Source organism: Hordeum vulgare, chromosome 1H (genome assembly GCF_904849725.1).
Source record: "Hordeum vulgare subsp. vulgare chromosome 1H, MorexV3_pseudomolecules_assembly, whole genome shotgun sequence".
Lineage (NCBI taxonomy): Eukaryota > Viridiplantae > Streptophyta > Magnoliopsida > Poales > Poaceae > Hordeum > Hordeum vulgare.
The window spans coordinates 110,275,797-110,303,408 of NC_058518.1; positions in this window are offsets into that span (position 1 = coordinate 110,275,797).

Genomic DNA, 27,612 nt, shown 5'->3' on the forward strand with positions numbered 1-27,612 from the left:
TTTTATAAAAATATTTAACCAGTGTAAAAATATAATTTTTCCACTGATATTCTTCTAAAAATATGTAGTATTTAATAAGACCTTGGGATGAATTGTTCAACAACTATTCTGTTTTACAATAATAAAAAGGACTAAATTGGAATAGTTTTGCTTCTGTTTGGTTGATTTTAAAAATGTTTCTTCATTGGAATCAGAGGCAAACATTTTTCAAAATAGCCACTTAGATTTATCAGTTATAAAGGACATTTTTTAAATAACTTTGTGATCTGTTTATGAGTGAGCTATTTCTTATTTATTCTTTTGACGATGATAGAAAATCCGTGTGATGAGGGAATCGGAGCGGAAGACCTCGAAGACCCCGGATACCTAGCTGACCAAGGCAAGCAGCCCTTTGACCATGACTGAGCACATGTTATATTGCATGTTAAGATAGTAAATATTTCTGTTGCATATGATCACAAGTGCCGGTAAATCATTGATGTGATGTTACCGATGGCTCCTCCTAAGCACATGCATAAAGCTTGATCCTACCACCTATGAGGGTCATGCAAGTATCATGTTGACAAGTAATATTAGAATAGTATTAGCATGAGCATTATGATGACATAAATCAAAGGTTTATGAAAACCCCGTCGGGTGCCACTAATGCCCGAGGGTGATGATGAGTCAGGTGGCCACTTTTGGTGAAGTGGTGCACCGGGTATTGTGTGAGTATGGTTTCCGAAATGGGAATAGATTTATGATGTGTCGATCGTCCCAACCTTACCTATACGACCACGTTACCCCTTTATGGGACGGGGCTGTGTTGATTACTCTGGTCGGTACTAGCAAAGAGCCACATTACTAGTGGCGGGAGTGATATGTGGTCACTCTCATGATGGGGTCGTGCCAGGTAGGACGACTATGCCATTTTTATAAGTTCCAGGCACACCGTTGGTCCCCGCATGGTTGTTACTATCCAGAGACGGTGCTCGTAAGACGTACAACATGTGGGCTCGGTACCAATCGAGTGGACCTCTTTGTCTAGTATCGTCAGGGGAAAGACATTGATCGGGTACTTACCTCGGGTATGTTATATACCGCGAGTCGTGGATGACACGGAAGTTTCCCAGATCTCATGGGTCGAGCGTACTACCTCTGCACAGTGTAAAACTATTCGAATAGCCGTGTCCACGGTTAGGACAGTTGGGTAATCCTACTTAAACTATGTCCAGTCGTTTCCGCATAAACCAAGTGTGTATGAGTTGTGATGAAAAAGGAGTTATTATGAAAGTATTGATATGACCAAGTTCGATGACTTGGCATATAGGGTGAACCCGGATGGTTCAGCCCTCGACAGATATGTTGATATTTGTAACCTGTTCTTCAAGAGTAATTCTTTAACTTGATGCATATTCATGATCATTCCACCACGATGAATTCCACCCAAGATGCATGTTATTGTTATCCTTCACTTTCATTGTTCATATCATGGGTTGTTTGCGAGTACATTCCAAAGTACTCATTGGCTCGCCACTGGTTATATTATTGACCGGACATGGAAGGACCGGAGCTGGAGATGAGTACGTCTTCGGAGACGCCCCTGCGAACTAGGACGCTTTCGAGTCAGAATGCCTCTCGGTGTAGGCTTGATGGCATGGGCACCCGCTTAGCCCCTATGATTTCCGCTATTAGTTGTATCAGTATGATTTGGCCTTATGCCCAACCTTGTGAACTTGACCCTTCGGTCATGTGATGTAATAATTCAGTACTTGGATGTAAGACTCTTTTATTCGGTATCTGTGTGTTCGGTGAGCATTGATCTCTGGGATCACTGAGCACGTTCATTCGGCAATCTCGAATCGTAAGTCGGGGTCCCCACAAATATCTTCTTCATGAACATAGATCTGATGGTAACCCAAACTCAAGTCGAGTTTAGAGAATATCGAGGAACGAGCAAGTTAATCATACAAATCATTGATCCGAGGAAGTGGATATTTGTTCTGAATTGTAGCTTCATTGATGGGTCGATAATCTTGGACCAAATGATTCGTACCATCCTTCTTCTTGACAAAGAGAGAAGGTGCTTCCCAGACAGAGAAACTTGGATGAATGAAACCTTGATGAAGCAAATTGTCAATTTCCTCCTTAAGCTCAAGGAATTCACGAGGAAGCATCTTATATGGTCGTTTTGCGATTGGGGTGGTACCTGGTACTAAGTCGATGACAAACTCAACAACTCTCATAGGGGGAATTCATGGGAGTTCTTATGGAAAGACATCTTGGAAGCAACAGACAATTGGAATGCTTTCAATCCCTCAAGAGGTGATGCATCCAATGCATTCAAGGCATAAATCGGGGCTTCGGCATCTAGAACAATATGAGCATTGTAGCTTACTATCTCATTTGAAGGATTTAGGAGGTGCACGTTTTTTGTGGCACAAATTATTGAAGAGTATGTGTTTTCAACCAATCCATTCCCACGATGAGGTCAATATTGGAAGACTTCAACATAATGGGAGAAACATGGAATTCCAACCCTTTATTTTCAATGGGGACATTGTGGCTAACCATGGAGGTCCGACATTGGCCCACGGGGGTGTTTACCACTATTGGAATGTTCATATCTTCATACTTAAGGTCATGCATGTATGAAAAATGTTCCGACATGAATGAATGTGATGCTCTTGAATCAAATAAAATAGAAGCTTGTACCGAGTTAACAAGAAGAGAACCCATCACAGTAGTAGGATAGTCTTGAGCTTCATTAAGTTCAACATTTTTAGCCTGACCATGAACATAAGAATGCCTGGCATTGTTGTTGTGGGGGTGATTGTTACCACCACCAACCGGTGGCAGTGCAAGCTGATTCTGCTTCTGCCTGTAATCCGTGACGCGATGACCTGAACGTCCACACTTGAAGCACAACCCGTCCTCAGGATGAGAAGGGGATCAGGAGCTCAGGGTGGTGGAGCTGGAAGTCTCGGCTGCCTAGGTGGAGGAGGCAAACGAGGTGCAGCATAGGATAGCCTTGGAGGAGGAGCAAGTGCCTGGTACATGTTGTGGGGAATCCAGATCTTCCACTTCTCTCATGATGAGACCAAAGATGAACCCACATCACGGTTGCGCTTGCTGCCATCCTTATATTCCCGCAGACGAGTTTCAACTTGAATGGAGTTGTTCACTAAGGTGGCGAAATCAGCAAAGTCCTAGACAAGGAGCGCGAGCTTGATATCGGGGTGAAGTCCTTCATGGAACTTCTCCTGTCTGCAAGCATCAGTAGAGATATGCTCTTCAGCATAGCGGGACAAGTCTATAAACTCCCGCTGATAAGCATCACAGTCTTGTTGCCCTGAGTGAGGTTGCGGAACTCTCACTTCTTCCTCTCCATAAGTCCATGGGGAATGTAGCGGGCATAGAAAGCAGCTTGGAACTTCGGCTAGGTAATGATGGTTCCAACATGCTGTGAATGGATGTGACTGTCCCACCATTGAGCAGTGGGATCCTTCATGAATTAGGCCGAAAAGGTGACATAGCTGGCCAGTGGGGCGTTGGCAGACTCCAACTCATAAGTGATGTCAGGGAGCCAGTCATCGGCGTCAAGGAGCTGAGTTGATACGCGGTAGACAACAGGGTTGAGGTGCATAATGTCGTGTATAGTTATTGGGGTTGTCTGCTGATTCATGTTCGGCCTGAGAAACTGATCCATAAGCCCTTGCATAAAGTGGTGGTTCAGCTCAAACTATTGCATCAACCGAGCCATATATTCGGGCGGTGGTGGATGGACGGCACCATGGCCATGACCAGCTGGCCTAACCATTCTATCAGAATTTTAACAGCGGTGATTTAGCATTGGGTAAAAGCAAAGATAATGAATCATTCATGAGGTAACATGCACAAAGGAATAAGTGCAATAGATACACCATAGTAGTCAAACATGACATACATATCCATACATAGGTATATTACAAACCAACGGTACAAGTTAGGAAAGGTAAAAACTTAGACAACTAGGCAGCATGCAGGCACATGGTAGAGATATACAACAACGAGACATAAGGATATGCTACATGAACGTTGGTGACAACCACTGAAGCCATGTAACTACCGATGAGCATGCATGGCACACTTAGGGGAGGGATTTTGTAATCTGTGAACACTCTGATGCAGATACTGGTCCCAAGCGGGGAGCAGAGATCCATGTGGGGGGACTATAACCTCTAACAACACGCCAATTAAGACCTGTTGGCAACTCTGTCCTGCGCGGGTAAAGGATGTACTTAGGATGAAGCCTCATGTTGACTGTTGGCGCTAAGTGGGTCAGAGCATCGTTAAGGAGAGTACGAGTGGCGTGCAACTCGACAACTAGATCCCAGACAGTACGATTCAGAGCCTCAGTGTACTGAACTACATCCCGCGGGCCATAATGATGGTGCACATAAGGAGTGCATACAACAGTGTAGTTCGCACTCTCATACCCAGCAGGGGTATGCGAGATGTATGTGAATGTAGTCTCCTCCAAGCGGGAGTGTGATGACCCACAAGTATAGGGGATCAATCGTAGTCCTTTCGATAAGTAAGAGTGTCGAACCCAACGAGGAGCAGAAGGATGTGACAAGTGGTTTTCACCAAGGTAAAATCTGCACGCACTGAAATTGTCGGTAACAAGTGATTGTGTGGTGAGATGATTCATAGCAAGCAACAAGTAACAAAAGTAGAAACGGTGCAGCAAAGTGGCCCAATCCCTTTTGTAGCAAGGGACAAGCCTGGGCAAAGTCTTATAGGAGGAAAAACGCCCCCGAGAACACACGGGAATTTCTGTCATGCTAGTTTCCATCATGTTCATATGATTCACGTTCGTTACTTTGATAGTTTGATATGTGGGTTGACCGACACTTGGGTAATGCCCTTACTTGGACAAGCATCCCACTTATGATTAACCCCTCTCGCAAGCATACGCAACTACGAAGGAAGAATTAAGACAAAGTCTAACCATAACATTAAACTAGCACTACTGAAATTCAGAAATTTGCCGTCTGCCAAGGCGGACGGCAAAGGGGGAAACCACTGACGGCAAAGGCTTTGCCGTCTGCCCCCTCATGGAAAAGTAGACGGTAACAAAAAATCCGGTGAAGAGGCTCTTTGCCATGTGCTTTCACAAAGCGGACGGCAAAGAATCTTTGCCATGAGGGGGCAGACGGCAAAATAAGTGGGACGACATATATTGCAACGTCCCCGTTAAGTGTTAACGGCAGGCCTCCTCTCTTTGCCGTCTGCCTCCCCCCCTTTGCCATGTGGGGCAGACGGCAAAGAGGAGAGAGAGAGGGGGCAGATTCTCTCTTTGCCGTCTGCCTCCCCCCCTTTGCCATGTGGGGGCTGACGGCAAAGAGGGGAGAGAGAGGGGGCAGATTCTCTCTTTGCCGTCTGCCTCCCCCCTTTGCCATGTGGGGCAGACGGCAAAGAGGGGAGAGAGAGGGGGCAGATTCCCCCTTTGCCATGTGCCTCCACCCCTTTGCCATGTGGGGGCAGACGGCAAAGAGGGGAACCAGCCCCTTTTTTATTTATTTTTTGTTGTATCCAGCATTTTTAACAATAATCAGGATATATATATATATATATTTGACATAAATAAATTTCTTTCCATACTCATAACCATATTAAAATAACTCTCATCCATAGTGCATACATATTATGGAAGTTACATCCGTACCAAACCATATATTACACCAGTTTCATCCACGTGCATACAAAGTTTCATATATTCATATAATACAATAGTTTCAATACAACCCATGGTACAAGAAATCATCTTCAAGCATTCCATCAACCAAGCTTCCCGTGAAGTGAAGGTAATCTGCAAAATGACAAATAAGAAAGCTAGAAAAATAATACTAGATGAAGTAGTGTATATATAGGTTATTTCGGAGAGAAATTAGCTAAGTATAGACCATTTAGGAGCTAACTAAGCTAATTATGTCATTTAGGTGGAATCCTAGCTAACTATAGGAGAAGAGAAAGAGAAGAAAAAGTAAAAGAAGGAGGAGGAGGAGGAGAAGGAGAAGGAAGAGGAGAAGAAGAAGAAAAAGGAGGAGGAGGAGGAGGAGGAGGAGAAGGAGAAGGAAGAGGAGAAGAAGAAGGAGAAGGAGCGGGAGCTCCTTCTCCTTCTTCTCCTTCTTCTCCTTCTTCTTCTCCTTCTTCTCCTTCTTCTTCTCCTTCTTCTCCATCTTCTTCTTATCGTTTTGTCCCCTTCTTCTTCTCCTCCTCCCTCTCCTCCTTCTTCTTCTCCTTTTTCCTCTTCCTTCCTTTCATTTTCCTCTTTTTCTCTTCTTGTCCCCTTCTTCGGGCTAAATTGGCTAAGAATGCCTTTTTGTAGCTAATTATGTCATTTCGAGGATAATTAGCTAAGTATAGGTCATTTTTTATTAAATAGGCCATTTTGGAGCTAACTAAGTTAATTATGTCATTTCGTAGGATAATTAGCCAATTTAGCCTTTCTTGGATAAGTCTAAGCTACGTAGAAGAAGAGATAGAGAAGAAGAAGTAAAATAAGGAGGAGGAGGAGGAGGAGAAGAAGAAGGAACAGGAGAAGAAGAAGAAAAGAAGAAGGAGAAGGAGAAGAAGAAGGAGAAGGAGAAGGAGGAAGAAGGAGGAAGAAGAAGGGGAAGGAGGAGCTCCTTCTCCTTCTCCTCCTTCTTCTCCTACTTCTTCTCCTCTGCCCTCTCCTCCTTCTTCTTCTCCTTTTTCCTCTTCCTTCCTTTCATTTTCCTCTTTTTCTCTTCTTGTCCCCTTCTTCGGGCTAAATTGGCTAAGAATGCCTTTTTGGAGCTAATTATGTCATTTCGAGGATAATTAGCTAAGTATAGGTCATTTTTTATTAAATAGGCCATTTTGGAGCTAACTAAGCTAATTATGTCATTTCGTACGATAATTAGCCAATTTAGCCTTTCTTGGATAAGTCTAAGCTACGTAGAAGAAGAGATAGAGAAGAAGAAGTAAAATAAGGAGGAGGAGGAGGAGGAGGAGGAGAAGAAGAAGGAAGAAGAGAAGAAGAAGAAAAGCAGAAGGAGAAGGAGAAGAAGAAGGAGAAGGAGAAGGAGGAAGAAGGAGGAAGAAGAAGGGGAAGGAGGAGCTCCTTCTCCTTCTCCTCCTTCTTCTCCTTCTTCTTCTCCTCCTCCCTCTCCTCCTTCTTCTTCTCATTTTTCCTCTTCCTTCCTTTCATTTTCCTCTTTTTCTCTTCTTGTCCCCTTCTTCGGTCTAAATTGGCTAAGAATGCCTTTTTGGAGCTAATTATGTCATTTCGAGGATAATTAGCTAAGTATAGGTCATTTTTTATTAAGTAGGCCATTTTGGAGCTAACTATGCTAATTATGTCATTTCGTAGGATAATTAGCCAATTTAGCCTTTCTTGGATAAGTCTAAGCTACGTAGAAGAAGAGATAGAGAAGAAGAAGTAAAATAAGGAGGAGGAGGAGGAGGAGAAAAAGAAGGAAGAGGAGAAGAAGAAGAAAAGAAGAAGGAGAAGGAGAAGAAGAAGGAGAAGGAGAAGGAGGAAGAAGGAGGAAGAAGAAGGGGAAGGAGGAGCTCCTTCTCCTTCTCCTCCTTCTTCTCCTTCTTCTTCTCCTCCTCCCTCTCCTCCTTCTCCTCATTTTTCCTCTTCCTTCCTTTCATTTTTCCTCTTTTTCTCTTCTTGTCCCCTTCTTCGGGCTAAATTGGCTAAGAATGCCTTTTTGGAGCTAATTATGTCATTTCGAGGATAATTAGCTAAGTATAGGTCATTTTTTATTAAATAGGCCATTTTGGAGCTAACTAAGCTAATTATGTCATTTCGTAGGACAATTGGCCAATTTAGCCTTTCTTGGATGAGTCTAAGCTACGTAGAAGAAGAGATAGAGAATAAGAAGTAAAATAAGGAGGAGGAGGAGGAGGAGGAGGAGAAGAAGAAGGAAGAGGAGAAGAAGAAGAAAAGAAGAAGGAGAAGGAGAAGGAGGAAGAAGAAGGAGTAGGAGGAGCTCCTTCTCCTTCTCCTCCTTCTTCTCCTTCTTCTTCTCCTCCTCCCTCTCCTCCTTCTTCTTCTCCTCATTTTTCCTCTTCCTTCCTTTCATTTTCCTCTTTTTCTCTTCTTGTCCCCTTCTTCGGGCTAAATTGGCTAAGAATGCCTTTTTGGAGCTAATTATGTCATTTCGAGGATAATTAGCTAAGTATAGGTCATTTTTTATTAAATAGGCCCTTTTGGAGCTAACTAACCTAATTATGTCATTTCGTAGGATAATTAGCCAATTTAGCCTTTCTTGGATGAGTCTAAGCTACGTAGAAGAAGAGATAGAGAAGAAGAAGTAAAATAAGGAGGAGGAGGAGGAGGAGGAGGAGGATAAGAAGGAAGAGGAGAAGAAGAAGAAAAGAAGAAGGAGAAGGAGAAGAAGAAGGAGAAGGAGAAGGAGGAAGAAGGAGGAAGAAGAAGGGGAAGGAGGAGCTCCTTCTCCTTCTCCTCCTTCTGCTCCTTCTTTTTCTCCTCCTCCCTCTCCTCCTTCTTCTTCTCCTTTTTCCTCTTCCTTCCTTTCATTTTCCTCTTTTTCTCTTCTTGTCCCCTTCTTCGGGCTAAATTGGCTAAGAATGCCTTTTTGGAGCTAATTATGTCATTTCGAGGATAATTAGCTAAGTATAGGTCATTTTTTATTAAATAGGCCATTTTGGAGCTAACTAAGCTAATTATGTCATTTCGTAGGATAATTAGCCAATTTAGCCTTTCTTGGATAAGTCTAAGCTACGTAGAAGAAGAGATAGAGAAGAAGAAGTAAAATAAGGAGGAGGAGGAGGAGGAGGAGATGAAGAAGAAGGAAGAGGAGAAGAAGAAGAAAAGAAGAAGGAGAAGGAGAAGAAGAAGGAGAAGGAGAAGGAGGAAGAAGGAGGAAGAAGAAGGGGAAGGAGGAGCTCCTTCTCCTTCTCCTCCTTCTTCTCCTGCTTCTTCTCCTCCTCCCTCTCCTCCTCCTTCTTCTCCTTTTTCCTCTTCCTTCCTTTCATTTTCCTCTTTTTCTCTTCTTGTCCCCTTCTTCGGGCTAAATTGGCTAAGAATGCCTTTTTGGAGCAAATTATGTCATTTCGAGGATAATTAGCTAAGTATAGGTAATTTTTTATTAAATAGGCCATTTTGGAGCTAACTAAGCTAATTATGTCATTTCGTAGGATAATTAGCCAATTTAGCCTTTCTTGGATAAGTCTAAGCTACGTAGAAGAAGAGATAGAGAAGAAGAAGTAAAATAAGGAGGAGGAGGAGGAGGAGGAGAAGAAGAAGGAAGAGGAGAAGAAGAAGAAAAGAAGAAGGAGAAGGAGAAGAAGAAGGAGAAGGAGAAGGAGGAAGAAGGAGGAAGAAGAAGGGGAAGGAGGAGCTCCTTCTCCTTCTCCTCCTTCTTCTCCTGCTTCTTCTCCTCCTCCCTCTCCTCCTTCTTCTTCTACTTTTTCCTCTTCCTTCCTTTCATTTTCCTCTTTTTCTCTTCTTGTCCCCTTCTTCGGGCTAAATTGGCTAAGAATGCCTTTTTGGAGCTAATTATGTCATTTCGAGGATAATTAGCTAAGTATAGGTCATTTTTTATTAAATAGGCCATTTTGGAGCTAACTAAGCTAATTATGTCATTTTGTACGATAATTAGCCAATTTAGCCTTTCTTGGATAAGTCTAAGCTACGTAGAAGAAGAGATAGAGAAGAAGAACTAAAATAAGGAGGAGGAGGAGGAGAAGGAGAAGAAGAAGGAAGAAGAGAAGAAGAAGAAAAGAAGGAGCAGGAGAAGAAGAAGGAGAAGGAGAAGGAGTAAGAAGGAGGAAGAAGAAGGGGAAGGAGGAGCTCCTTCTCCTTCTCCTCCTTCTTCTCCTTCTTCTTCTCCTCCTCCCTCTCCTCCTTCTTCTTCTCCTTTTTCCTCTTCCTTCCTTTCATTTTCCTCTTTTTCTCTTCTTGTCCCCTTCTTCGGGCTAAATTGGCTAAGAATGCCTTTTTGGAGCTAATTATGTCATTTCGAGGATAATTACCTAAGTATAGGTCATTTTTTATTAAGTAGGCCATTTTGGAGCTAACTAAGCTAATTATGTCATTTCGTAGAATAATTAGCCAATTTAACCTTTCTTGGATAAGTCTAAGCTACGTAGAAGAAGAGATAGAGAATAAGAAGTAAAATAAGGAGGAGGAGGAGGAGGAGGAGGAGAAGAAGAAGGAAGAGGAGAAGAAGAAGAAAAGAAGAAGGAGAAGGAGAAGAAGAAGGAGAAGAAGAAGGAGGAAGAAGAAGGAGTAGGAGGAGCTCCTTCTCCTTCTCCTCCTTCTTCTCCTTCTTCTTCTCCTCCTCCCTCTCCTCCTTCTCCTCATTTTTCCTCTTCCTTCCTTTCATTTTTCCTCTTTTTCTCTTCTTGTCCCCTTCTTCGGGCTAAATTGGCTAAGAATGCCTTTTTGGAGCTAATTATGTCATTTCGAGGATAATTAGCTAAGTATAGGTCATTTTTTATTAAATAGGACATTTTGGAGCTAACTAAGCTAATTATGTCATTTCGTAGGACAATTGGCCAATTTAGCCTTTCTTGGATGAGTCTAAGCTACGTAGAAGAAGAGATAGAGAATAAGAAGTAAAATAAGGAGGAGGAGGAGGAGGAGGAGGAGGAGAAGAAGAAGGAAGAGGAGAAGAAGAAGAAAAGAAGAAGGAGAAGGAGAAGAAGAAGTAGAAGGAGAAGGAGGAAGAAGAAGGAGTAGGAGGAGCTCCTTCTCCCTCTCCTCCTTCTTCTCCTTCTTCTCCTTCTTCTTATACTCCTCCCTCTCCTCCTTCTTCTTCTCCTCATTTTTCCTCTTCCTTCCTTTCATTTTCCTCCTTTTCTCTTCTTGTCCCCTTCTTCGGGCTAAATTGGCTAAGAGTGCCTTTTTGGAGCTAATTATGTCATTTCGAGGATAATTAGCTAAGTATAGGTCATTTTTTATTAAATAGGCCATTTTGGAGCTAACTAAGCTAATTATGTCATTTCGTAGGATAATTAGCCAAATTAGCCTTTCTTGGATGAGTCTAAGCTACATAGAAGAAGAGATAGAGAAGAAGAAGTAAAATAAGGAGGAGGAGGAGGAGGAGGAGGAGGAGAAGAAGGAAGAGGAGAAGAAGAAGAACAGAAGAAGGAGAAGGAGAAGAAGAAGGGGAAGGAGGAGCTCCTTCCCCTTCTCCTCCTTCTTCTCCTGCTTCTTCACCTCCTCCCTCTCCTCCTTCTTCTTCTCCTTTTTCCTCTTCCTTCCTTTCATTTTCCTCTTTTTCTCTTCTTGTCCCCTTCTTCGGGCTAAATTGGCTAAGAATGCCTTTTTGGAGCTAATTATGTCATTTCGAGGATAATTAGCTAAGTATAGGTCATTTTTTATTAAATAGGCCATTTTGGAGCTAACTAAGCTAATTATGTCATTTCGTACGATAATTAGCCAATTTAGCCTTTCTTGGATAAGTCTAAGCTACGTAGAAGAAGAGATAGAGTAGAAGAAGTAAAATAAGGAGGAGGAGGAGGTGGAGGAGAAGAAGAAGGAAGAGGAGAAGAAGAAGAAAAGAAGAAGGAGAAGGAGAAGAAGAAGGAGAAGGAGAAGGAGGAAGAAGGAGGAAGAAGAAGGGGAAGGAAGAGCTCCTTCTCCTTCTCCTCCTTCTTCTCCTGCTTCTTCTCCTCCTCCCTCTCCTCCTTCTTCTTCTCCTTTTTCCTCTTCCTTCCTTTCATTTTCCTCTTTTTCTCTTCTTGTCCCCTTCTTCGGGCTAAATTGGCTAAGAATGCCTTTTTGGAGCTAATTATGTCCTTTCGAGGATAATTAGCTAAGTATAGGTCATTTTTTATTAAATAGGCCATTTTGGAGCTAACTAAGCTAAGTATGTCATTTCGTACGATAATTAGCCAATTTAGCCTTTCTTGGATAAGTCTAAGCTTCGTAGAAGAAGAGATAGAGAAGAAGAAGTAAAATAAGGAGGAGGAGGAGGAGGAGGAGGAGAAGAAGAAGGAAGAAGAGAAGAAGAAGAAAAGAAGAAGGAGAAGGAGAAGAAGAAGGAGAAGGAGAAGGAGGAAGAAGGAGGAAGAAGAAGGGGCTTCCTCCTTCTCCTTCTCCTCCTTCTTCTCCTTCTTCTTCTCCTCCTCCCTCTCCTCCTTCTTCTTCTCCTTTTTCCTCTTCCTTCCTTTCATTTTCCTCTTTTTCTCTTCTTGTCCCCTTCTTCGGGCTAAATTGGCTAAGAATGCCTTTTTGGAGCTAATTATGTCATTTCGAGGATAATTAGCTAAGTATAGGTCATTTTTTATTAAGTAGGCCATTTTGGAGCTAACTAAGCTAATTATGTCATTTCGTAGGATAATTAGCCAATTTAGCCTTTCTTGGATAAGTCTAAGCTACGTAGAAGAAGAGATAGAGAAGAAGAAGTAAAATAAGGAGGAGGAGGAGCAGGAGGAGGAGAAGAAGAAGGAAGAGGAGAAGAAGAAGAAAAGAAGAAGGAGAAGGAGAAGAAGAAGGAGAAGGAGAAGGAGGAAGAAGGAGGAAGAAGAAGGGGAAGGAGGAGCTCCTTGTCCTTCTCCTCCTTCTTCTCCTTCTTCTTCTCCTCCTCCCTCTCCTCCTTCTTCTCCTCATTTTTCCTCTTCCTTCCTTTCATTTTTCCTCTTTTTCTCTTCTTGTCCCCTTCTTCGGGCTAAATTGGCTAAAAATGCCTTTTTGGAGCTAATTATGTCATTTCGAGGATAATTAGCTAAGTATAGGTCATTTTTTATTAAATAGGCCATTTTGGAGCTAACTAAGCTAATTATGTCATTTCGTAGGAGAATTGGCCAATTTAGCCTTTCTTCGATGAGTCTAATCTACGTAGAAGAAGAGATAGAGAAGAAGAAGTAAAATAAGGAGGAGGAGGAGGAGGAGGAGAAGAAGAAGGAAGAGGAGAAGAAGAAGAAAAGAAGAAGGAGAAGGAGACGAAGAAGGAGAAGGAGAAGGAGGAAGAAGAAGGAAGAAGAAGGGGACGGAGGAGCTCCTTCTCCTTCTCCTCCTTCTTCTCCTTCTTCTTCTCCTCCTCCCTCTCCTCCTTCTTCTTCTCCTTTTTCCTCTTCCTTCCTTTCATTTTCCTCTTTTTCTCTTCTTGTCCCCTTCTTCGGGCTAAATTGGCTAAGAATGCCTTTTTGGAGCTAATTATGTCATTTCGAGGATAATTAGCTAAGTATAGGTCATTTTTTATTAAATAGGCCATTTTGGAGCTAACTAAGCTAATTATGTCATTTCGTAGGATAATTAGCCAATTTAGCCTTTCTTGGATAAGTCTAAGCTACGTAGAAGAAGAGACAGAGAAGAAGAAGTAAAATAAGGAGGAGGAGGAGGAGGAGGAGGAGAAGAAGAAGGAAGAGGAGAAGAAGAAGAAAAGAAGAAGGAGAAGGAGAAGAAGAAGGAGAAGGAGAAGGAGGAAGAAGAAGGAGTAGGAGGAGCTCCTTCTCCTTCTCCTCCTTCTTCTCCTTCTTCTTCTCCTCCTCCCTCTCCTCCTTCTTCTTCTCCTCATTTTTCCTCTTCCTTCCTTTCATTTTCCTCTTTTTCTCTTCTTGTCCCCTTCTTCGGGCTAAATTGGCTAAGAATGCCTTTTTGGAGCTAATTATGTCATTTCGAGGATAATTAGCTAAGTATAGGTCATTTTTTATTAAATAGGCCATTTTGGAGCTAACTAAGCTAATTATGTCATTTCGTAGGATAATTAGCCAATTTAGCCTTTCTTGGATGAGTCTAAGCTACGTAGAAGAAGAGATAGAGAAGAAGAAGTAAAATAAGGAGGAGGAGGTGGAGGAGGAGGAGAAGAAGGAAGAGGAGAAGAAGAAGAAAAGAAGAAGGAAGAGGAGAAGAAGAAGAAAAGAAGAAGGAGAAGGAGAAGAAGAAGGAGAAGGAGAAGGAGGAAGAAGAAGGAGTAGGAGGAGCTCCTTCTACTTCTCCTCCTTCTTCTCCTTCTTCAACTTCTTCTTCTCCTCCTCCCTCTCCTCCTTCTTCTCCTCATTTTTCCTCTTCCCTCCTTTCATTTTTCCTCTTTTTCTCTTCTTGTCCCCTTCTTCGGGCTAAATTGGCTAAGAATGCCTTTTTGGAGCTAATTATGTCATTTCGAGGATAATTAGCTAAGTATAGGTCATTTTTTATTAAATAGGCCATTTTGGAGCTAACTAAGCTAATTATGTCATTAGATGGAAGTCTAGCTATTTTGGAGCTAACTAAGCTAATTATGTCATTAGATGGAAGTCTAGCTATTTTTTATTAAAACACTAGAAATAACATACCTAAGTTAGGGTGAAGCACGGTGGCTCTGGCTTGTTTCACCTGGAGAAGGCTGCCCTGGAGAAGGCTCGACTGTAGAAGGGTCGTGCGATGCGTTTCGGGACATATTCTGCACCAAACATCATTTGCAATGTGTAGTTAGCATGAGGACACTCTTAAGATCACTCCACTGAAATGAAACTCACCGTCCCCGCCACGTTAATGACTGGCATCGGCGGAGGGACTTGGCCGTTCTTCTCGCACATAGACTGTACATTTGGTTTCGACAAGTCAAACTTTTTATTTATTAATGAAACGGACATTCAAATGCAAGATTTGAAATAACATGAAGAAGAAACTTACCACGAAGAGCTCGTATATGGCCCTGGTAGACGCTTCATTCCGTGCCCTCTCCGCCTCCACCAATGCAGTCGTCCTCTCCTCCAGCTCCCTAATTTCCTTATCCTTCTCCGCCATAGCCGCCTGCATTGCCGCTCTCTCTTTCTGAATAGCAGCCTGCAACACAACTCATTGTTAGCAATGTAATCATATTGGTTCCAACGCACAACATAATGCGGAAAGATAGTTGAGTCCATTAAACTAACCTCGATGGCGAGCTCGACTGGCCGTGGACGACGTGTTATCTCCGGACAAGAGCTCGTTTGGCGTGCCTTTATCTGCCGGAGAGTGCTAGGACAACGTATAAGGCCGTCTCCAATGGCGATCGAGCCATGGGGCCTCCCGTTGCCAGCTATCATCACCAGCTCTGGATCAATAGGCCCCTCGCTCGGGTTAAAGTCCTCCCCTTTCCTCGCCTTCCCGTGATCTCTGTACTTCACGAGCTTGTCGTGGGAGGAGATGTTGGTGAAGTTTTCGGGATGCTCGAGGTCAGACTCAGAGAATGCCTTGACCTTCTTGTACGAGGCAGTATGGGCCATCGCATACAGGTCGTACATCTGTGGCGCCTCCGTCTTATTGTGACGCGCCTAAAAGAGAGAGAGCAGAAAATTGTATTGGTAAAGGGCTCAAGATAGCATTAAGAATGAATTGCATGAGGCATGAAGCAAACCACATACCCAGTTCTCGCCAAATTGGATTAAGTTGACGCTCCCTTGATGGTGTGGCACGCCAACCATTTTGCCACGCCTCTCCTTGGCGTTGTTGTGGCTGGTCTCCCACGTTTCGGAGCACCACTGGTCCACCAAGGCCTCCCAACAATCCATCTTATCCACACACCATCTCGGGGGCACCTAAGTTAATAAAGAGAAATTTGAGTGCGTAAGAACCAAATCAAGGAAACTAACTACAAAGCCTTAATAATATGTAATTACCTTCATGTAATGCTCCTTCTCCATCTTAGCATCACGGCACTTCGCCTTATCAATCCTAATACGCCGCGTGGCATAGTAGTCTCGAACAGCCTGCACCCGAGTCTCGTGCCGAAAGTTTTGAAGTAGGCGGCGACATTCGGTTTCGATAACCTTTGCCGCGTCGTCCTCGTATCCCTCCTCACACCTGTAGAAGGTCTGCAAACGAGACAACACCGATTAGTACAATAAATAGCTATGGTTAATTTATAATTGTGTGAAAGAGAAATTACCCAGAACTTTCGGATCACCATGTCCGCCCTCGTGTCACACAAAACACCGTCGATCTCCACCTCCGGCGGGGCCGGGGCACCCACGTAGTGCTCCCAGGTCATCCCTACCTCTCGCTCCCGACCGGGCAACGTAACAAACCCTGGGAAGTTTTGACGGCAAAGAACACCGAGGACGCTGTTGGGCTTGCGGACAACCTTGGCAACAATCCAACCCCTACAGGATGACAAATTAAAGCCAAAACATTAGATATTTGAGGAAACGCGAAGGCAAAAGGTTAAATAAGAGTAAATTAACTTACTTGTCCCCATTTGGCCTAATCGAGCACCTCTGCTCGGGGGTCGCTGGCACGAGCGGGAGCCCCAAACTACCAGCTGGTAGACGGTATCCCCCTCACCCAGCTCCTCGTCGCTACCAGCATGGCCAGTTGGCTCTGGCCAGGTATCCCACTGGGTCTCTTGGGACGTACCCTCATCCCTGCTGTGCTCCGCAGTCATCTGGAAGGAAGCCTCTGGGACACGAGTCTCGTGGGTCAAAGGCTCGTCGACCTGAGGCTCGTGAACCGGAGACCGTGTAGCCTCCACCTCAGACGAATCCACCCTAGAAGTCCTCCTGTGCTCAGGTGAATCAGCTTGGGGTGGTGGCGGAGACCGTGTAGCCCTACCTCTCCCGCGGCCACGTGTACCTTTAGTACAACATAAATACCAACATGAGTAATAAAATGTATATAAATACCAATATGCATACAACATGAGTACAACATAAATACCAACATGAATACAACGTGTACCTTTAGTGCCTCTCGGCTTCGCGGGTGGTCGACCTCCTCTCACGGGGGGCGCTCCTTGCATAGTAGAGAGCAACACTCTGCGAAGAGGCGAGGCAGGAATGGAAGTACCCATCCCATCCCATCACCCGCCGACGAAGAAGCAGCTGCGGCGTGCTTTCGACCCTTTCCCACCATCTTTCAACACCTGTCATGACAAAGAGTAAATGAAATTAGTACAACATAAATTAAGGGGGTAGGAGGAGAAGTCATTTGTGCTCACCAACAAACGCAAGGGCGGAGCTAGTCCAACGCACGTGGAGGTCGTCGAACAACTGCACATTGAAATTCACCCGATCAACACAAATACGATGTTTTTATAATTAACATAACTATATGACCTAACTCATAACTATGTGGGTCAGTGTCATCGGGGGTCGAAGGTCACTGGCGTCGGGGATTGGGGTCTTTTCGGTCAACAAGAGGCCGAAGAGGTGTCGGGGCTCGGGGGTTGGGGGTCAGTGGCGTCGGGGGTCGGGGTAGGGGGTCGGGGGTCGAGGGTGAGTGTTGTCGGGGGTCGGGGGTCAGTGGCGTCGGGGGTCGGGGTAGGGTGTCGGGGGTCGAGGGTGAGTGTTGTCGGGGGTCGGGGGTCGAGGGTCGAGGGTCAGTGGCGTCGGGTGTCGGGGATCGGGGGTCAGTGGCGTCGGGGGTCGGGGTAGGGGGTCGGGGGTCGAGGGTGAGTGTTGTCGGGGGTCGGGGGTCGGGGTTACCTATTATGGATCTGCATGGGGCTTTCATATATACCTTCATGAATCGCTTTACGCCTTGATTTCCAGATAGCCCAAAGAGTTACTATCATGCGCGCAAACTCCTCTTGTGACAACTTCTCATGCATTGTAAAGACCCAAGCTTTAGCATTGAAATTCAGATTTTCACACATGAGCTCCACCGTGTCCTCAAACGACAAAGACCAAAAGCACCTGGCAGTAGTGCAGTTGATTAATGCATGTTTCCAGCTGTCCTCTGCCAAACAGAAAGAACAAGCTGGGCTGGATGACATATGACGATGGCGTAGCATATCTGAAGTTGGAACTGTCTCCTTGCACAATCTCCAGACAATTTTTTTAGCTTCGACGACACATTGATACTCCACCGGGGTACCCATGCTTTATTCTGAATCTCAGCCGCTGATGAGCTCCCAATACTCGCCAAATAGTTTTCCCTATGAGTTTTAACCTTGTAACCTGGGGCGCCGCCTCCTCCTCCGACGTGTGTGTCTCTTCCTTGGGTTCCTCCCCCATCTCCTCCCCCTCCTTAAAATCCACCTCCAATTCCATAGGTAGCCCCGTAACCCTTCGGATTCGGACCAGCTCTAGGAGGAAGAGAAAGTGTTGGACCGTGTAATGCCAGCGGCGTGGTGGCATGGCTGACGGGCTCGAAGAGGGAAGTGCTCGGGTGGTGACGGAGAGAGGGAGGAGGCAGATGTGCTAGGCTGGGGGGCGTCGGACGACTTAAATAGCCGGCCCCGACTCCGAAGCGGCGCCACGCGGCGTTGACACTGCGCTGAAGGTCGAGGCGCCTGTTGGACCGTCGAGTTTCCCGACGAGTCCGCATGGGGCCAAGCTGTCAGTCCGACGTGACGGGCGTGCCCGGGCTCCCCTATATCCGCCCCATATTTGAATGAAAATGGGGGGTGTCCGTCAACCCGGACGTTGGAGAACGGTTTGAGAGGCCCGTCTTGGTTGATTTTTTATGACCGGACAATGATTAGATGGTCTACTCATACGTTTAAGGAGGATTTGAAGGATCCGACTGTTCATGCTCTTAGTGTGATTAAGAACGAAGATGATCTCTTCGACTCATTCGTAACCTTGTATTTGCATAATTTCTATAACAACATTGTGCCATTCTACATATTCGAAGGTGTCACCTCCTTTATTTTGTATCATTTATTCAAAGAGAATAGATATTTGCATGAGAATATTTTCTTTGTGTAGCAGTACGAACTCATTTTTTTCATTTTCTCCTATACAGAATAATCTCACCGTTTTTACAAGGAAATAATCTCACCATTTTTGCTGGCTGCTCCGGCTAGGCGGCGGAGGAGGGTGCAGGCGACGGAGGGGGGTGGCGACGAGGCTCCAGGGCGTCCGGGGCGAGGAGGAGCGTCAGGGGGGCTGCTCGTGCTCCTGACGGGGTGGCCGGATCAGGGGAGAGGTTCGGTCTGCAGGGGGGGAGCCGATGAGGAGGGGAGCCGATGGGGAGGGGGGGTGGCGACGGTGGGGAGGGCGGGGAGGCCCGGCCGGTGGGGGAGGGCGGGGAGGCGCCGGCCGGTGGGGGAGGAGGTGGCGACGGTGGGGAGGGCGGGGAGGCGCCGGCCGGTGTGGAGGGCGGGGAGGCGCCGGCCGGTGGGGGAGGCGCCGGCCGGTGGGGAGGGCTGGGAGGCCACGGACGGTGGGCGCAAGGGAGGGAGCTTGCGGGAGGAGGGCGATGAGCAGGGGTGTTTTTTTAAACAACGAGGTGGGGTTGGAGCGTTAGGGCAGCCGGGGGTTGATTTCTTTGCCGTCCGCCGAGCTCCAAGGCAGACGGCAAAGGGGATTTAGGCGGACGGCAAAGACACGGCGGTTGGAGCGTTAGTGGGCAGCCGGGGGTTGATTTCTTTGCCGTCCGCCGTGCTTCAAGGCAGACGGCAAAGGGGCTTTTGGCGGACGGCAAAGACACGGCCGATGGCAAATTTAATGGCTACAACTGCGATTTTCTTTGCCGTCTGCCTGGGCCATCTTTGCCGTCCGATAGCTGACGGCAAAGAAGCGACTCATGGCAAAGCACTTCTTTGCCATCTGTCAGATCTTTGCCATCTATTTTTTGGTAGCTGACGGCAAAGACCAGGCAGACGGCAAATTCTCTGATTCCAGTAGTGTAGTGGATCCAAATCACCCCCTTACGAAGCAAAGCATAAACTAGGGTTTAAGCTTCTGTCACTCAAGCAACCCATCATCTACTTACTACTTCCCAATGCCTTCCTCTAGGCCCAAATAATGGTGAAGTGTTATGTAGTCGACGTTCACATAACACCACTAGAGGAAAAACAACATACAACATATCAAATTACCGAACGAATACCAAATTCACATGACTACTATTAGCATAACTTATCCCATGTCCTCAGGAACAAAAGTAACCACTCACAAAGCATAATCATATTCATGACCAGAGAGGTAATGAGTAGCATCAAGTATCTGAACATAAACTCTTCCACCAAGTAATCCGACTAGCATCAACTACAAAGAGTAATCAACACTACTAGCAACCTTACAAGTACCAATCGGAGTCGCGAGACGGAGATTGGTTACAAGTGATGAACTAGGGTTTGGAGATGAGATGGTGCTGATGAAGATGTTGATGGTGACGAGTCCCCTCCGATGAGAGGAGTGTTGGTGATGACGATGGCGACGATTTCCCCCTCCGGGAGGGAAGTTTCCCCGGCAGGATCGTCCTGCCGGAGCTCTAGATTGGTTATGCTCAAGTTCCGCCTCGTGGCGGCGACGAAACCACGAAAAAGCTCCTCCTTGATTTTTTTCCAGAAAAAACCCTTCATATAGTAGAAGAGGGGGGCAAGTGGGCTAGCAGGCTGCCCACAAGCCCTCATGGCGCGGCCTGAGGGGTGGCCGCACCGTGCAGGCTTGTGGCCAACCCCTGGCGCCCCTTTGGCGCTTCTTCGGCTGAGTATTTTTTATAAATCCGGCAAAAAATGCTCGTTGATGTTTACAGCGTTTGGAGTTGCGCAGAATAGGTATCTCAACTTTGCTCCACTTTCAGACCAGAATTCCAGCTGCCGGTATTCTCCCTCTTCATGTAAACCTTGCAAAATAAGAGAGAGAAGGCATAAGAATTGTACCGTGAAGTGAAATAACAGCCCCAGAAGCGATAAGTATCAACATGAAAACATGATGCAAAATGGACGTATGAACTCCCCAAGCTTAGACCTCGCTTGTCCTCAAGCGAAAGCCTAGCTCAATAAATATGTCCACATGTTTAGGGAGAGAGGTGTCAACAAAATAATAATTCAACAATAATAATTCATGAATACTTACTTCCAAGTTGACATATGAATATAGATCTTTCCCAAGCATATGACGTGAGCCAACATAAAGGCGAGATAAGGAATTGGTGAAGATCACCATGACTCTTTCAAGGGTAAAAAGTAAAGGTACAAGATAGGCCCTTCGCAGAGGGAAGCAGAGGTTGTCATGCGCTTTTGAGGTTTGGATGCGTGTCCTCTTAGTGCGGAGGAACGTCACTTTATATTGCCTCCTGTGATAAAGAACTTTATTATGCAGTCTGTCGCTTTTATGTCTTCCTCATCACAGGTTCGTACAAAGCTTATTTTCCACACACTAATAGATCATACATATTAGAGAGCAATTTTTATTGCTTGCACCGATGACAACTTACTTGAGGGATCTTATTCAATCCATAGGTAGGTATGGTGGACTCATATGGCAAAACTGGGTTGATGGTTTATGGATGCACAAGTAGTATTTCCACTTAGTGCGGGAGGTTTGGCTAATATGAGGTGGAAGCAATCGTCACATGCCAAGGGATATCTAATCATATAACATTGTTCGGAGCCAAGCAAACACAATTCATTATGTTGTCTTCCTTGTCCAACATCTACTTCTAGGCATGCAATAGTTTAGTGAGTGTTCACAATCAAAGATGGTGTCAGAGATGATGTATTTATATGTGAACCTCTCCTTCTTTACCACTTCCTATTAATTGCAACAATGACCAAGGTCTACGTTTGTCTACCCTCAACAAGTTTCAATCCTCATTCTTTTTATATGTGAAGCCATCACTTCCCATAAGATCATTACATGATCTTTCATGCTTTTGTTCTATTCTCACTCTTTTGATCATGGCAAGAGGCAAAGCCCTTCAACTAAGACACTCTTTATTATATGGCTCACGAGCTCGAATACACCGGGGGTGACACAAAGCAAAAATCAAGACTAAAATACTAAGACTTTTAATCTACTAGAGAAAGAGAAAACTAAAAAGGAAAACTAAAACAAAGGTAAAGGAAAAAGATGTGATGGTGATACGATACCGGGGCAACTCCCCCAAGCTTGGCACAAGCCAAGGGGATTGCCCATACCAATGCTCAGTTGTCTTCCTTTGGTGGTGGTGGAGGAGTTGTTGCAGAGGTCTTGAGCTTGTCTAATTTCCACTTGAGCATAAAATTCTGCTCCCTCAGATCATCATTTTCCTTTGGCATAATTCCTACTTACTCTCCTGCAAGAAACGAGAAGGGATAAACAAAGTCTTAGACTTGTTCCTTGAGTCAGGGAGGCTCGACTTCTTGAACTCCACATGCGTGTGTCCAGGTTGAGGTAGAGGAGCCTCCTCTTCATCGGAACTCGTTTGTTCCTTCCCCTTGGGATCATAATCTTTTTCCTCATCAGAGGTCCATCCATAAGGATCAAAGTCCCCATAGACCTTGGGGTTAGCAAGGTAATCAGCCACATAGCTCTCCCCCTCTGAATCCTGAGAAGACATCTTGACCTAGATCTGCGGCAGAAAACAGGCTCGAAATGAAAAACAGAAGAAATCTGCGTGATGCAGGGGTCAGACCAAACGGGAGTATATATAATGAATTTTCCAGACCAGAAGGAGTACCCCGCACGAAAATGGAGTCCGGGAGGCGCATGAGGTGGCCACAAGCCCTCACAGCGCGGCCAGGGGTGGGCCCGCGCCGTGCAGGCTTGTCGCCTCCTCACGCACTTTCAGGACTACTTCCAATTTTTGTATTTTTTCAAAAATTCCAAAACGGAGAAAATTTCCTACTGGAAAAGTTTTGGTCTCTGTTTTCTTACCGAATCACATACCTCTTTGTTTTCGGAGTCTGAAACAGGCTGATAAATATCCCTTAGGTGTTCTTCCAGAGTTATGGTATTGATAACATTGCTTTCAACATTTATGGGAGTACGTGAGATATAATGCTTGATTCTGTGCCCATTTACAACTCTCGGACAATCACCTTCCGTGTTGTTGATCTTGATAGCACCGGAACGATATACTTCCTCAACAACATAGGGACCTTCCCATTTAGAGAGAAGCTTGCCTGCAAAGAATCTTAAACGAGAGTTATATAGCAAGACATAATCACCTACATTGAACTCACGCTTTTGTATTCTCTTATCATGCCACCTCTTAACCTTCTCTTTGAACAACTTGGCATTCTCATATGCCTGAGTTCTCCACTCATCAAGCGAGCTAATGTCAAATAACCTCTTCTCACCGGCAAGTTTGAAATCAAAGTTGAGCTCTTTGATTGCCCAATAGGCTATATGCTCTAGCTCAAGAGGTAAATGACATGCTTTACCGTACACCATTTTGTACGGAGACATGCCCATGGGATTCTTATAGGCAGTTCTACAAGCCCACAGTGCATCATCGAGCTTTTTAGACCAATTCTTTCTAGACCTGTTGATAGTCTTTTGCTAAATTAGTTTAATCTCTCTGTTGCTTAGCTCTACTTGACCACTGGACTGCGGGTGGTAGGGAGACGCAATTCTATGGTTGACATCGTACTTAGCAAGCGTTTTACGGAAAGCACCATGAATGAATTGTGAACCACCGTCGGTCATTAAATATCTAGGGACTCCAAATCTAGGGAAGATAACTTCTTCCAACATCCTAATAGAGGTGTTGTGATCAGTACTACTAGTGGGGATAGCTTCTACCCACTTAGTGACGTAATCAACAGCAACTAGGATATGAGTATACCCGTTGGATTTTGGAAAAGGTCCCATATAATCAAAGCCCCAGACATCAAATGGTTCAATGACAAGTGAATAGTTCATAGGCATTTCCTGACGTTTGCTAATATTTCCTATTCTTTGACATTCGTCACAAGACAAGACAAACTTACGGGCATCCTTGAAGAGAGTGGCCCAATAGAAACCTGATTGCAATACCTTGTGTGCAGTTCTATCTCCCGCATGGTGTCCTCCATAGGCCTCGGAGTGACACTTCTGTAGGATCTGTCCCTGTTCATGTTCAGGTACACAACATCTAATAACACCATCTACTCCTTCCTTATAAAGGTGAGGATCATCCCAAAAGTAGTGTCTCAAGTCAAAGAAGAATTTCTTCTTTTGCTGGTACATGAAACTAGGTGGTATGTATTTGGCAACGATATAGTTGGCATAATCAGCATACCACGGTGCACTACGTGAAGCATTGATGACATTCAGTTGCTCATTGGTAAAGCTATCATCAATAGGTTGTGGGTCATCAAGAACATTCTCCAACCTAGACAAGTTATCTGCTACAGGGTTATCAGCACCCTTCCTGTCGACAACGTGCAAATCAAATTCTTGTAGCAAGAGAACCCATATGATAAGTCTAGGTTTAGCGTCCTTCTTCTCCATGAGGTACTTAATAGCAGCATGATCAGTGTGAATAGTGACTTTGGAATCAACTATGTAAGACCTAAACTTTTCACATGCAAACACGACTGTTAAAAATTCCTTCTCCGTAGTAGCATAGTTTCTCTGGGCACTGTCTAGAGTTTTACTAGCGTAGGGAATAACATTCAACTTCTTATCGACTCTTTGCCCTAGAACAACACCAACAGCATAATCACTAGCATCACACATGATTTCAAAAGGCAAGTTCCAATCAGGTGGTTGAACAATAGGTGCAGTTATCAAAGCCCTCTTAAGTATTTCGAAGGCTTCCTCACAATCATCGTCAAAGACAAAAGGAATATCCTTTTGCAAGAGATTGGTAAGAGGCCTAGAAATCTTAGAGAAGGCTTTAATGAACCCTCTATAGAAACTAGCATGACCAAGTAAACTTCTTATACCTTTGATATCTGTGGGGTATGGCATTTTATCGATTGCATCGGTCTTAGCCTTATCGGCTTCAATACCTCTTTCGGAAATTTTATGTCCTAGGACGATGCCTTCATTAACCATAAAGTGGCACTTCTCCTAATTCAAGACAAGATTGGTGTCTTTACATCTCTGTAAGACTCGATCAAGGTTGCTGAGGCAATCATCAAAAGAAGACCCGTAAACGGAAAAGTCATCCATGAATACCTCGACAATCTTTTCACAAAAGTCAGAGAATATAGCCATCATACATCTTTGAAAGGTGGCAGGTGCATTACATAAGCCAAAAGGCATACGTCTATAGGCAAAGGTACCGAAAGGGCAGGTGAAAGTGGTTTTCTCCTGATTAGATTGTGCAACTGGTATTTGGGAGAAACCAGAATAACTGTCTAGAAAGCAGAAGTGTGTGTGTTTAGACAGCCTTTCTAGCATTTGGTCGATGAAAGGCAAAGGGTAATGATCTTTCCTAGTGGCTTTATTCAGTTTCCTGAAATCGATCACCATCCTATAGCCAGTAATAATCCTCTATGGGATCAATTTATCCTTATCATGAGGGACAACGGTAATGCCTCCTTTCTTAGGAACGCAATGCACCGGACTCACCCAATCGCTATGAGCAACATGATAGTTAATACCTGCTTCTAGGAGCTTTAGTATTTCTTTTCTTACTACTTGTTTCATCTTAGGATTTAATCTCCTTTGATGATCAGCAACTGGTTTGAAGTCAGGATCAGTTTTGATCTTGTGCTGGCATAGAGTGGGACTAATGCCCTTAAGATCATCAAGAGTATATCCAATAGCAGCGCGGTGCTTCCTCAGAGTTTTTAGTAACTTCTTTTCTTCATGCTCTGAGAGGCTAGCACTAATAATAACAGGATATACCTCTTTTTCATCAAGATAGGCATACTTAAGAGTATCAGGCAACTGTTTAAGCTCGAACAGAGGATCACCCTTCGGTGGAGGTGGATCCCCAAGCAGTTCAACATGCAAGTTATTCTTAAGGATAGGATATTGTTCTAAGAAAACTCTATCTATTTCAAATCTTTCATCCATATGCATATCATTTTCATGCTCAAGCAAGTATTGCTCTAAGGGATCAGTAGGAGGCACGACAATAGAAGCTAAGGAAATAGTTTCATCCCTACTAGGCAACTCTTTTTCATGAGGTTGTCTACCAAACTTGGAGAAATTGAACTCATGTGACACACCTTCAAAGCCAACAATGACAGTTTGCTTCTCACAGTCAATATGAGCATTGGCGGTATTGAGGAAGGGTCTGCCAAATATGATGGGACAGAAGCTATCTTGTGCGGTAGCAAGAACGAGGAAATCAGCAGGATACTTCGTTTTACCACACAAGACTTCAACATCCCTAACAATTCCCACAGGGCAGATATTATCTCTATTGGCAAGCTGAATAGTGACATCAATAGGCTCTATCTCAACAGGTGCAATCTCATCTTTGATTTCATCGTATAAGGATTGAGGTATTGCACTAACACTAGCACCCACGTCACATAAACCATTATAAAAATGATCTCCTATCTTAACAGAAACCACAGGCATGCCAACAAGAGGCCTATGTTTGTCTCTAGCGTGAGGTTTAGCAATTTTAGCAACATCTTCACAGAAGTGAATACTATGTCCCTCAACATCGTCGGACAGAAGATCTTTGATAATAGCAATGCTAGGTTCAACTCTAATTCGCTCAGGGGGTGTAGGTGTTCTAATGTATCCTCTACATATCACAGTTGAAGATTTAGAATGATCCTTTATCCTAACAGGGAAAGGTGGTTTCTCAATGTAAGCACTGGGAACCACAGGATCATTATAGGCAATGACTCTCTCTTCAACTGGATTGGGTTTAACTACATTGACTTCTGTAGGAGGATGATATTTAAACCACTTCTCTTTGGGGAGATCAATACGAGCAGAAAAAGATTCACACACTGAAGCTACTATCTCAGAGTCAAATCCAAACTTAGCGCTAAAGTCACAAAAAGTATTTGTCTCAACAATGGATTTAACGCAATCAAAAGTGAAATTCATACCTGACTGCTTACCTTCTTCAAGCTCCCAATCTTCAGAGTTACGTTTAATTCTCTCCAATAAATTCCATTTGAAGTCAATATCTCTCTTCATAAAAGAACCGGTACAAGAAGTGTCGAGCATGGTGCGATCATCATGAGAAAGCCGAGCATAGAAGTTCTGAATGATAATTTCTCTCGAGAGATCATGATTAGGGCATGAATATAGCATTCATTTAAGCCTCCTCCAAGCTTGAGCGATGCGTTCTCTGTCGCGAGGCCAAAAATTATAAATATAATTTCGATCACTATGTACTAAATGCATAGGATAAAACTTTTGATGAAATTCCAATTTCAACTGATTGTAGTCCCATGATCCAGTATCATCACATAGCCTATACCATGTCAACGCCTTATCCTTCAAATATAAAGGAAATACCTTCTTCTTGACCTTATCCTCGGGCAAACCTGCAAGCTTAAATAAACCACAAACTTCATCTACATAGATTAGATGCAAGTCTCGATGTGATGTTCCATCTCCTGTAAAAGGATTAGCCAGTAGTTTCTCAAGCATACCCGAAGGAAATTCAAAGAAAATATTTTCAGTAGGTGCAGCAGGTTGAGGAGAAACTCTTTGTGCTTCCGTTCGAGGTGAAGACACCCCGAACAAGCCCCTCAAAGAATTAGTATCCATAGTGACAAGTGACAACAAATTTCAGCACACTATATGAATGTTTCCTTACCAAGTTCCACTTACCAAAGGCGCTTCACTCCCCGGCAACGACGCCAGAAAAGAGTCTTGATGACCCACAAGTATAGGGGATCAATCGTAGTCCTTTGGATATGTAAGAGTGTCGAACCCAACGAGGAGCAGAAGGATCTAACAAGTGGTTTTCAGCAAGGTAAAATCTGTAGGCACTGAAATTGTCGATAACAAGTGATTGTGTGGTGAGATGATTCGTAGCAAGCAACAAGTAACAAAAGTAGCAATGGTGCAGCAAAGTGGCCCAATCCCTTTTGTAGCAAGGGACAAGCGTGTACAAAGTCTTATAGGAGGAAAAACGCTCCCGGGGACACAACGGAATTTCTATCATGCTAG